At 47.7% G+C, this 12329-nt stretch overlaps 1 long non-coding RNA gene across 5 annotated transcripts in view; it reads right to left on the bottom strand.

Moving 5' to 3' along the window:
* Positions 1-12329, bottom strand: part of LOC103750322 — a 23391-nt gene that overhangs the window by 10411 nt on the left and 651 nt on the right. For 2 of the 5 annotated variants that reach the window (XR_003847089.1, XR_003847088.1), the window contains exons 2-3: positions 8183-8291; positions 7930-8051 (exon numbers count right to left, since the gene is read on the bottom strand). The exons of 1 other annotated variant lie outside the window; for it this stretch is intronic. This is a non-coding gene — a long non-coding RNA (uncharacterized LOC103750322). Of the gene's footprint in view, positions 1-7929; positions 8052-8182; positions 8292-10257; positions 10506-12329 lie in introns of those variants that run through there. 2 more of the 5 variants (XR_003847090.1, XR_607980.3) reach the window with 2 other exon arrangements.

Here is a 12329-nt window from a genome sequence, read left to right as displayed (position 1 = left end):
ATAAATAAATAAATAAATAAATAAATAAATAAATAAATAAATAAATAAAATTTAAAATCAATAAGTTGTATTGTAAACACACATATACACTTATTTTTTCTCTCTAGAGATCCAGTTGTCAATCATTTACCAACACGCCAGAGTGTAGACGGCACAGGCATGCTGGAGTCTGTAAGAGTCATGTTTAAACTCTGGTTTCTTTCCATCCTTACTTGTATGCTTTCAAACCAATCACTTCTTCCTTCAGATCTGTTTTCTATGTTGTTTTGTTGTTTTCTATGCATAAAAGTGTATTGCCTGCTTGTACATAAGCACACCACATGCATGCAAATCCTGAGGCAGTCAGAAGAAGGTGTTGGATCCTGTGGAACTGGAGCTATGATCCATTGTGAGCTGCCATGTGGGTGCCGGGAACCAAATCCAGGTCCTCTGAAAGAGCAATCAGTGCTCGGTAACCACTGAGACATCTCTCCAGTCCCCTGTCTTCTCTAACATGGGTGTCAGCTATCATAACTGTCAAAGGAGGTCTTTTGGATAGAGTTCACAACAGCAAGTGGACAGCCAGGACCACAGCATGCATCACCATCGCAGCGTTATGCTGGTCTGCAGGAGCTGCACCCTCCCTCTGCCTTCTCTGTCCCCTGGGACCCAACCTCAGTGTCAGCACACTTCCCGTCTGATGAGCTGCCCTATCATCATTTCTTAATATTCTGGGGTTTTTTTTAATGTTTATGAGCGTTTTACCTACACGTAAGTACACCATGTGAGTGCACCCATGTGCATGCAAATGCCTGCAGAAGCCAGGAGAGGATGTCAGATCCCCTGGAACTGGAGTTATGGACGGTTGTGAGCCACCATGTGGGTGCTGGGAATGGAACCTGGGTCCTCTGCAAGAGCAGCTACTGCTCTTAACTGCTGAGCCATCTCTCCAGCCCTCTAATTCTTTCTTGTTGGAGAACCATTTGACAACCTGTATTCTGAAATCTTTGGACCTGAAGTAGGGGGTAGGGAGCATCTACCACCTACAAATCCATTTCAGTCCTGATCAGCTTAGAAAAGGAAGATCCCTGAGTGTCTCCAGGGCAAAGGTTGGCAACTGGTTCAATTACATGCTTGTGTGTACCAAGCCCTGGGCTGGTACATTAGTCAGCTAGAGGCACTGTAACTCATTAACACAAACCAGGTGGCTTAAAACCACAGAAACATATTGTCTCAAAGTTCTAGAGGACAGAAGTTTCAAATCAAGGTTTCATCAGAGTTGGTTCCTTTTCGGAGCGTCTGTGGGGAAACCCTCAACTACACCCTTCTCCCAGCTTCTGGTGGCTGCAAGCGACCCCTAGGCACCACAGGCTGAATTGGTTTGCCATAGCTGCTCCTGTGTTCAAGTCCTAACCAGCCTCCTTGGACACTGGGTGATTGCAGAGGCAATTATTTAAGTTAGGATGAGGTCATAGCAGCGGAGGGCAGAGCTGTGATCCAGCATGACTGGAATCCTTGAAAAGGGGAAATCTGGACACAGACATACACAGGACAAACAGCATGTGTCAGAAAAGGCAGAGAGGCAAACCAGGGAGCATCAAAGAATGTCAACACCTCACCGGCACTGAGTGACCGGCCTGGAGTAGGTCCTCTCTCACAGGCTCTGGAAGAACCGCCCCACTAACACCGTCTACTTCTAGCTCCCAATGCACCGGCCAATTTCTGTCGGTTCACCACCCTCCGTTACTACGGACGCCGTAGCAAACAAATATGCTTGGCTCATAGATGCGTCACTCCACACTCTGCCTGTCTGTCTTCCCGTCACTTTCCCATCTGTGTCTGGAGGGCATCTGCCGTTGCACGGGGCGGGGGGGGGGGCACCCTATGCTCAGGATGAGCTCACCCCAGAGTCCTCAGCTTTATGACATTTGCAAGCAACACCAGCGATCACAGATTCTGGGATGAAACTTGGAACTGTCTTTGGGTCAGCTGGCACACTACATGTAGAGACATGCACCATCCTCTGATGTAACCAGCTACAGGTGTTAGGAGGGAAACTTAGGCGCTGAGAGGATGTCACTATTTCCAAATTCAGGGTTGGAGGTAGTGTTCTATTTTGATCTCAGAGAAAGAAGGAAAGAAAGAAGAGGGAGAGAGGGGGGAGGGGGAGAGGGAGGGAGGGGAGGGGAGGGGATTTAAAAAAAATAAAACCAATGTATTTTGATAACATTCACCCAAACTCCTTCCCTTAACCCCTCCCATATCCATCCCTACATCCCTTCCCCCAACTTCGTTCCCTTTTTTTTTTTTTTTTTTTTGTCTTTTTGAGACAGGGTCTCCCCTGTAGCCCCAGCTGGCCTGGAACTCACTATGTAGACCAGGCTGGCCTTGAACTCACAGAGATCTGCCTGCCTCTGCCTCCCGAGTGCTGGGATTAAAGGCATGCAACACCATGCCCAGCTCTTTCATTTATTTATTTGTTTTTAATTTAATAACCCATCAACTCCAGTTTCTGACCCCATACATCTGAGTGTGGTCCATCTACCAGGAGCCACACCCTTCAAGAAAACTGACTCTCCCTCCTTCAGAAGCCATCAGCACTCCATAGCTCCTCAATTGGGGTGAGGGTCTCATGAACTCCTTCCCACACAGCACTGGCATGTTTGCTGATTTGGTCATGTGTGGGACTTGTGCACAACCACAACTGCAGTGCACTCATGGAGAAAGGAGCCCTGTCAAGTCCAGAAGACACTGGTTTGCTCAAATCCTCCCCAACCTCTGGCTCTTACAATCTTTCCGACCCCTTTACCAGGATGGTCCCTGAGCACTGGGAAGTGGGTGTGATATAACGTGATGTAAAGGTCGCACTGGTGGCAGAGAACTCCACAGTCACTCTCTCACTCTGACCCTCCACAGGTTTGATCTTTGCATTTCAGAAATAAGAGGAGAGTAGACAAATTAGCAGCGGGGGAAGGCAAGCAAGTCAAGTTTGTTACAAGCATACACAAGGCTTCATCACAAGAATGAAATGTGAGTCCTCAGTAACCCATGGAACCTAGAATCTTCTATGGCCTTCTCAATAGAGTAAAAGGAGAGAGGGCTGTAGGCCATTTAGAGGAAGAGAAAATTACTTTTAGGGGACTTAAATGGCCCTGAAGAATAGACTGTGTCAAGGGAGAATGCTCATCTGATCTTAGCAGTGATGTTTGACCCTCCGTTTTTGCTTCTGTGATGGGAATTTAATTTCCTCACTGGAATTAACAGAAAGAGGTGGCACACAACTGTGCTTCCTCCCAGTAGACTCCTGTCATTGAAGCAGATGAAAGCCCTTGTCTGTGCTAAGTGCTCTCCAGTGCTGAGATCCAAAGTGGCAGTTTGGGGGTTTATTAATCCCCAGCAATTGACAGGGAACCATGGCAGCACATTTCCAGTTCTCTGTCTCACCGAGAATGACATCATTGTGGTTTTGGAACACTGCCCTCTGGATAACGGAAGCATTAGCCACAAGAGTGGCCTCCGGACCTCTGACCTAGGATCCTCCGCTGGGACTCTCTCCTGTGCCTCTCTACCAACCTGCTGTCTAGGGTACATATGTCTGGCTGTTCACCAAATGGCTCTAAGCTTCCCACTAGTAGCCCAGGATAGGAGGGCCTCTTCACTCCACCCTGGAACAAAAAGAAAGTTCAGTCCATGAACTAACACTGTCCGCATATGACGGCAACACGGAGATGGGTTCTTGTGGTCTAAAATGGCTAAGGAGAGTCACGGTGTGGATGGTGGCAAGCTGGTAATGGTCAAAAGTAGGTAAGGAGGAGAGTTGGGATATGGTGGTAGCTTGCCTGTGGAACCCAAAGGGACTGCAGAACACAAGCCCCTTCCATCGTCAACCTGGCTGACTCTTCAAGTGAGAGCAGAGGTAATCAAGGCAGGCAAAGCATTTGTCTGAGTCTGTTGGGCTGCCCCTTGGTGGCTGCTGGTTCAGCAATGGTATTAAAGTTGGACTTTGAAATGCCCCCCCACAGGCTCACATTTTTAATACTTATTTCCCATCTGATAGTGTGTTATTCTGGGAGACTGTGGAACCTTTAGGAAGTGGAGCCTTGGGATAGGATTGATTGTCCAATTATAGATTCTGGCATTACCTAGAGTCCAGGCTCACCTGGGAGGAATTCTTTAGGTTAGCCTCTGGGCATGACTATAGGGACTATATTGATTAGGTTAACTGAGGTAGTAAGAACTGTCCTCTGTGGGTGGCACCATCCATAGGCTGAGGTCTCAAATGGAGTTCAGAAGACAGCGAACTGAGCACCAGTATTCATCTCTCTGCTTCGCAGCTGTATATGCAATGTGACCAGCTCTCTCACACTCATGTTGCCATGACTTTTCCAGCGTGAGTGACTGTTCCTTCAAACTGTGAGCCAAAACAAAAACTCCCTTCCTTAAATTCACTGTGTCTGGGTATTTTATCACAGCAACAACAAAAAAAGTAACTCATGAAGGCCTAACTTTTGAAGGCTATACCGTAAGGGACTAAATCCCTAATAAGCAAACAGGGTCAATGAAAAATAATTAAGATGCCACACTTCCTGTTTCTTCTTGGTCTGGCAGGAAGACCATTTTAACACCAACAGGGTCCCTTCAACTGCCCTGCTTGGAGCCACGTAGCCCTGGATATCTCAGCTTGGAGATGTGACCTATCAGCCTTCCTTCTTTTAAGTCGATCGATCCAAAATTAGGGAAGGAGAAAACACTGCAATCCTTGAAACTCAGACTCTCCCAACATAGCATTAGATTCTGGGTCCCCTCTTTACTTGAGGAGAATATCATCTTTCTGTATGTACATACATACATATGTATGTATGTGTGTATGTATGTGTGATTTATGTGTATGGATGTGATTCTTTATCTTTTAATAAGTTTGTTTGTTGGTTACTCTCTGCTGATCTGAGATTTTTTTTTCCTGCCTTTTAACTCCTTAATTGACTAGAGGAATGAACCAACCTTACCCCTGAACTGGTAATGTGCCAATACATATTCTTTCTCTCTCTCTCTCTCTCTCTCTCTCTCTCTCTCTCTCTCTCCCTGCCCCCTCCCCTCTCCCCTCTCCCCTCTCCCCTCTTGCATAGGACTGTCATCCAACAGACAGACATGGACAGACACCATCTTCCAAGGTTGGATGCCCCTACTTACCTAGAACCATCACAGCTAAGCTTGTTGACTGTTACACTCATAAAGAAAGGAGGGGCAGGGAGGGTCATCCACACCTCCCAACCAACCAGCTCTAGTTTCACAAAGAGAAGGGCCTAAGGGTATATAAACTGAGGAAGTGGAGGGGAGGCTCTCTCACCATTTTGTGGCTTTGGGGACGTCACCATCTACTCTTGGATGGAGACTTTCCAGTGCAGCATCCCATGGGGAGCACCCACACTCCAATGAGTAAACCCTCACCCACTGCTCTGTAAGTAAGCCCAATAAACTCGCTGGCTTCCCAGACTGCAGTTTGGCAAGATCAGACCTCAGTTTTGTCCTTGGGACCAAGGGAGGGACAGGGGGCTGCTTACATACCTCCCAAAATGAATTTTACCTATCCTTCTCTCTCCATCCAGGCCTGTCATGTTACAGACTCTGCCACATGGCGACATGAATTGAGCTTCCCCGGCATGCTTTCATTCCTCACCATAAGCCAAAGTACATCGATCCTCTCTTAAGTTGCTTCTGACCGGTACTGTTGTCATAGCAGCATAAACATAACTTGACGAATGGGTGACCTCACCTCATAGCCACTGTGTCAGGAAGATTCTTTCATGATCTTAAGGGCTGCCCTGTGAGGGCTGACTTGAGACCATCCCCTTTTACAAATGAGCAAAGAACAGTCCAGTAATTATGACATGATCAGGGCTTGTGCCTCTGACATTCATTGTGGAATTCTAATCAACATGGTGACGCTACATCATAGCATGGAGCCCTTGTTATGAGGTTGTCTCACCAGAGAAGACCTCTCAGACACAGAAAATTGCCAAAAGGAAGTCTTTCTAGCCAGACGGCGACTACACTGGGTATTCAGGTCCCAAGTGCAGCCCTGAGCTGTTCCTAGGGTGTTTATACAGAAAAGCCATGTCCAGGGGTGAAAAGTTTAAGTTCCCAAGCTTAGGGGTGGAAAGCCACCCTAACAATTTCTATTCTGCAAGAGCAAGCCAAGCATAAAGCACAGAAGTCCTAAATCTGCTGTTTGCAGGAGCAGCCAGGTGCTCGCCCACCTGTTCTCAAACCCACACCTTGGTGCAGCTGGTCAAACTTTTCCATTCCTACATTTGAGTTAACTGCCTCTAGCCTTAACTACTGAGTTTAGCTGGAGTTTGCTTGTAACATGGCATAGGTTGGCATAGGTATACTCAGTCTTGAGGTGCCCCACCGTGCCCTCATGACAAGGACTGATGCCTCGCCTGGTCTCATTTCCATTGCTGTGACAAGTCCCGTGACCAAAAGGAACTCTGGGGGAAAAAAGGTTAATTTGCCTCATAACTGCAGGCCATGGTTCATCATTGAGGTGAGTCAAGACAAGAACACGAAGACCGATCTTACCATTCCACACAGCAGTCTTCTGACCAAGGAACTCATTCCACAGCCAGGGAAATGTGTCGGAATCATGGAGGATGCTGCTGACTGGCTGGCAGCCAGGTTCAAGCTCAGCTAGTGCTCTTATACCTCTCAGGACTACCTGCCTAGGGTTAGCACCACCCACAGCAGGCTGGGTCCTCCTACATCAATTAGAAAATGCCCCTCAGACAGGTCCACCAGTCAATCTGATCTAGACAACTCCTCAATTAAGTCTTTTCCCAGATAATTATAGGTTGTGTCAAGTTGATCATTAAAGTTAACTGGGGCAGGAGCTGAGAGATGGCTCGGTGGTTAAGAGCATTGGCTACTCTTGCAGAGGACCCAGATCCAGTTCCCAGCACCCACAACCACCAGTAACTCCAGTTCCAGGGGATCCAATGCCCTCTTCTGGCCTCTGAGGGCATTGCGTTCAGGAAATGAACTTACATACATAATAAATCCAAAAAAAATATTTGAGGGGCTAGAGAGATGGCTCAGCGGTTAAGAGTACTGGCTACTCTTGCAGAGGACCTGGCTTTGGTTCCCAACCCCCACATGGTGGCGAACAACCATCTGTAACTCCAGTTCCCGGGGATCTCATGCCCTCTTCTGGCCTCCATGGACATTACACAACACAGTTGCACATATATAGATACAGTCAAAAGACTCATACACATTAAAATAAATAATTTTCTAAAAGCTAACCAAGACAGTGCCCTTATGAAAGAACTTCTTGGAAGACCTTGTCTTAACGTGTTTGCTATTGTTGTAACACCTAAAACAATGCAACTTATAAAGAATAAAAGTTTGAAGCAGGTTGTGCTGGCACACGCCTTTGATCCTCACACTCAGGAGGCAGAGGCCCGCAGATCTCTGTGAGACAGAGGCCAGCCTGGTGTGTGTAGTGAGTTCCAGGTCAGCTGGAGCTACAGGGAGACCCATCTCAAAAAAAAAAAAAAAAAAAAAAGAAGTTTGGGGCTGGAGAGATGGCTCAGCGGTTAAAAGCACTGGCTGCTCTTCCAGAGGACCCAGGTTGTATTCCCAGCACCCACGTGGCAGGTAACAACTATGCATAATTCCAGTTCCAGGGGATCTGACACCCTCTTCTGACCTCCCGGAGCATTTCATGACATGCGGGTACCTACATATATGCAGGTGATATACTCATAGACATTTATAAAAGGAATGGATGTTCATTTGAACTTATATTCAAATGGTTCTGGAGACTGGGGGAAACCTGAGAGGAAGAGGCTGAGATCTCAGAACATGGTAAAGGCCTCATGGGGTTTCAACTCATGTAAGAAATTTAAAGGAGCAACTGGGTGCATGTGAGAGAACACAGAGTAGACTCACCTTTTCAACAACCCACTCTTGAGGTTAATAACACATTCCTGCGTCACCAGTGGCAGGAGGAAGAGGAGGAAAAGCACAGTCCAACATCAAGGGAAGCCAAGGCAGGAACCCAGGGCAGGAACCTGGAGCACAGACCATGAAGGAGGTCCATGCAAGAAAAAGCACTGTATGAATATTTCCTGCCTTTTCTCACCACTGTGACCAGTCACCTGACAGAAATAACAAGCTGGAAGAGGGATTCATTTTTCCTCACAGTTTCATCGTCTTCAGTCCAAGGTCGCTGAAGTCCGAGGTTGCTTCAGTCCCCTGTCCTTGAGCAGGACACGATGGTGAGAGAAGTATGTGGCTGACAGGGGTTTCCTCTAGTAGAGGACAGAAAGTAGAGGCTGAAGAAGGAACTGGGGACCAGGTATAATCTTTTGTTGGTAAACCAATCAGCCTATGGTGCTTTATCATAGTACCTACAATGGACTAGAATGATAAGAAGTACACTTTGTCTCGCTTGACAACCTCCCAAAACAATATCTACTAAAAGGTCCTTCTGGGAGGTGGGTGTGGCTTCTGGGCCCCTCTTCTCACTGTCCTTATGACAAACCGAGGTAATATTCCTCCAAATACAGTTTGGGGTACCAAAGAATTTACTGGGCTTCCACACAGATCAATGGATGAGGGGGTTCCTTACAAGGTGTGGGCATGCGTGGGCTTCCTTCTTACACTGTGATCGGAACCCCTGTGACCTCTGGGTGGTGGGCCAAGATGGCGAAGGCTACCCCCTCTCTCTGGCTTCCTCTGTCCCTATCCTTAGTCCCTCCCCTGTGCACTATTCAGGCCAGCTGGTTGGATGGAAGGCACAACTCTCTGTGCCCCTCCCCTCATATGGAGCATCCATAGTCAAGTTTGTGGTGATCCAGCCAGCAGGTGAATCCCAGCTGGAGGAGAAGGGGTCTGTCCACTGCTTGCCAGTCTAGCTTGCCAGGCAGAGGCAAGTCTATACAACACAGCATCACCATCTGGGATCAAACACTCAGAACATGAGCCTGTGGGGACCGTTCACCTTCAAACCGTAACCTGAATGGTGAAAGGATTGGGGTTTTCAGCACATTCTCCCATCATCAGAGAAGAGAGGACAGAGACTCCAGAGAAGAGAGGACAGAGACTCCAGAGAAGAGAAGAGAGAGACTCCAGAGAAGAGAGGACAGAGACTGTACCAGTGACCAGCCATACTCAGGTACAGACACCTATAAAACTTCCCTGTGTGAGTGAACAATTCTTCTCCCACAGGACTTAAGTTAGTAAATAAAATCCCCATGACAGCATGGGATACTTCCCTACAAGTTACTGGTCAGGGAGGCCCCAGGGGTCCCCAACAGGCTACTGCCACTGCCTTTAACTAGCTGATAAGAACCTCTTGCCATAGACACCACACACTTTGGTTGCAAGACAGAGAAATCCAGCTAGAACTTACTTAAAAACTTTCTCCCTACTGACTGGCTTTCATGGTGCCAGAAAGATGCTAGGCAGGTTGTTGGGGAAGAAAACTCATCACAACAGTGGATGCTGCATGCTACAAAACCAACCTTCCAGGAAAGATGTACCCAATGGTTCAATGACTGTTATAACTATTACAGGGCAACCAGCTATTTTCTGATTTTATTTGAGGTCTGCTCCACAGAAGGGAGTTTAGACCTGGTACTATAAGCCTCATCAAAAGCCCATGGCTCATGAGGTCATAGGCCCTAGAGAGGACCCTACTACTGATGTCTTGCAAATGGACATGCTATCCAACTGTCTTCTAAATATTTATTTAATACCCAGAGATTAGCTCTCAATCTTGTTCATAGAAACTTCTTTGTGCAGTGGTTCATGCAGAGACTTAAAAGTGATCTAAGTGCTGAGATAAGTGACTGCTGAATGCTGGCTTCAGGACTGTCCTCTGAGTCACACAGATGCTCTCTGCAGGAGGTCAGCTGTGACCACTTACATTACAGATGAGTTTGTTGACTGTTGAGACCCCCTCACTGAAGCAGAGTCACTGGGCCTTCACCTGAGCATCCGGTCACACATCCCAACCAGTTATAGGCAATTTGGTGCTACTTGCACATAGCCTTGGGGAAGGACTGGAGTATATAGTATACTCCAGTATACAAGACAGGGGGCTCCATCAATACAGCTATGAGGAAGCCATTAGCCATGCTTGGTGAAGACTCCAGTGCAGAATGCCTTAGGGGGGAAGCACCCACACTCCTGTAAGCAACCCCTCACCCGTGGTCTGTAAGTCAGCCCAATAAACTCACTGGGCCCCCATGGTGAACTTTGGTGGAATCCTACCTCAGCTTATTGTTGAGACCTTGGGAGGACTTCTAGGCACAAGTGCTCAGTTCTGAATGGGACATGGTTGGGTAGGCGTGTCCTCCGAGACAGTCACTCCTCCCACCCAATCAATCAGCTTCAATTGCATGAGTGGGCGGGTCTAAGGCTAGACACCCCGAAGCCCTGAGAAAGTCCGGAAGCTGGAAAAGTGAACCTCCGCTGCAGACAGCTGGTGGGCTGCTGGCTGGAGGCAGATCTCACAGCTTAGCCTAGATGTAAAAACAGGGCCCACGGCCGATCATGCCTTTGTAAGTAACCCTTTCCCAGATGTCATAAACTAGACAAAAATCCAAGAAGAATGTATTGTGTCTGTTTTGCCTGTTGGGCATAGGGACCACGTGGCCTTGGGATCCCAGAGAGAGCGAGTGAAGGTTTGGGGGGCGGGGTGCAACAGGTATCTATATCAAAGCCATCCCCCAAGACTCAGGAAACACAGAACAGGGGAGGGAACTACTGTCAGCAATGAAGGATGGACAGGAGCATTGGAAAAGCCGTCTTTTGGGTATGACATGGTTACTGCATCCCTGAACATATAGCAACTACAGCTACCTGCACAAGGTCAAACCAGTCACAACTCAAGGGGCTCATGAGGCCCCACCCCTAGCTGAGGACCTACTGCCTGCCGATGGCGGCTGGAGGAGGTGGAGCATTTTTTCTTTGATGGCATGGCACTGGCGGCTTGCCCATGCTCCAGGAACCGGTCCTACACTCATGCATATATGTCAACACTAATTAGAGTCAACAGGTTATTTTTTTAAAGCAGAAGAGGCTGCAGAGATAGCTCCGAAGTTAAGGGCACTGGCTGCCTTGGCCGAGGACACAGGTTTGGTTCCCAGCATCCACTTGGTGGCTAACAACCACCAGTAATTCTAGGGGATCAGAAACCAAGTTCTGGCCTCTGTGGGCAATGCACAGCACAGGGGGACTTACATACAGGCAAAACACACATACACAGGAAATAAAAATGAATTTTTTTAAAAAAGACATGAGTATGGCACGGGAATATGTTGGGAGGTTTGGAGGGAATGGGTGACGGTTTGGAGAGGATTGTACATTGTATAAAATTGTCAAAAAATAAATAAAACTTTTTCTTAAACCCCTTCCCCCTCCAAAAAAAAGAGGAAGAAATAAAAAGATCCGGAAAAATAGCTCAGCAGTAAAAGGGCTGGCTGCTCTTCCAGAGGACCCATGTGCAGTTCCCAGCACCCACATGGCATTTCACAACCATCTGTAACTGAAGTTCCAGGAGATCCTACGCCCTCTCCTGGCTTCTTCTGGCATTGCACAACACTGGTGTACTTACATCTAAGCAGGCAATACACTCATACACATAAAATAAATATATATATACATATATATGTATATATATTTAAAACTGCTCTGTAAAACCCTCAGGGAAAGACTGAGAGAGCTTCCAGGTTGGAATGCAGCCTCATTCTTGGAGAGAGAGGCACAGCCAAGATCCCAAGGACAGAGGCCTCGGCAGCTGGAGTCTTTCCAGATCAGCACTGTGACCTCTGGATCAGCCTATTAAAAGTCCTTTATAATAAACTGTGAAACTTCATTATTCCCCTGAGTTCTATGAGCTGTTGCTGCAGAATACTGAACAGGAAAGCAGGAGGTGTGGAGGCCCCTGGACTGCGGCTGGGTCAGACAGCAGTGTGGATGGCCTGGTGACACCTGCTGCCATTGGGGCTGGGCTGTGGGACGGAGACTCCGGAATCCGCAGTGACCTGGTGTCGTGCTAAAACCAAAAGTCAGACAATCAGAGTCTCTGCGCAGAGTTGCAGAACTGAGGGTTGGTAAGGGACCAAACACACATTTGGTGTCTGCGTTCGGGGTTAAGGCGAGCTGCGCCATGTTCTCCGTCCCACACAGACCCTGGTTTTTATACAGGTATGTTTGTGTGGATGCGTGTGGTGGAGACCATGAATCAAGAAAGAGGACGGTGTTGGGGGGAAGGTTTAAAGTAAGGTGGACGGAAGGAAATGGTGGGACATGGAAGGACGGGAGGGGGGGAATGCTGGGGT

The sequence above is a fragment of the Nannospalax galili genome, unplaced genomic scaffold (assembly GCF_000622305.1).
Source record: "Nannospalax galili isolate Female #2095 unplaced genomic scaffold, S.galili_v1.0 scaffold1827, whole genome shotgun sequence".
Taxonomy (NCBI): Eukaryota; Metazoa; Chordata; class Mammalia; order Rodentia; family Spalacidae; genus Nannospalax; species Nannospalax galili.
Note: the sequence above shows the minus strand (reverse complement) of the source record. Positions and strands in the feature narration are given on the sequence as shown.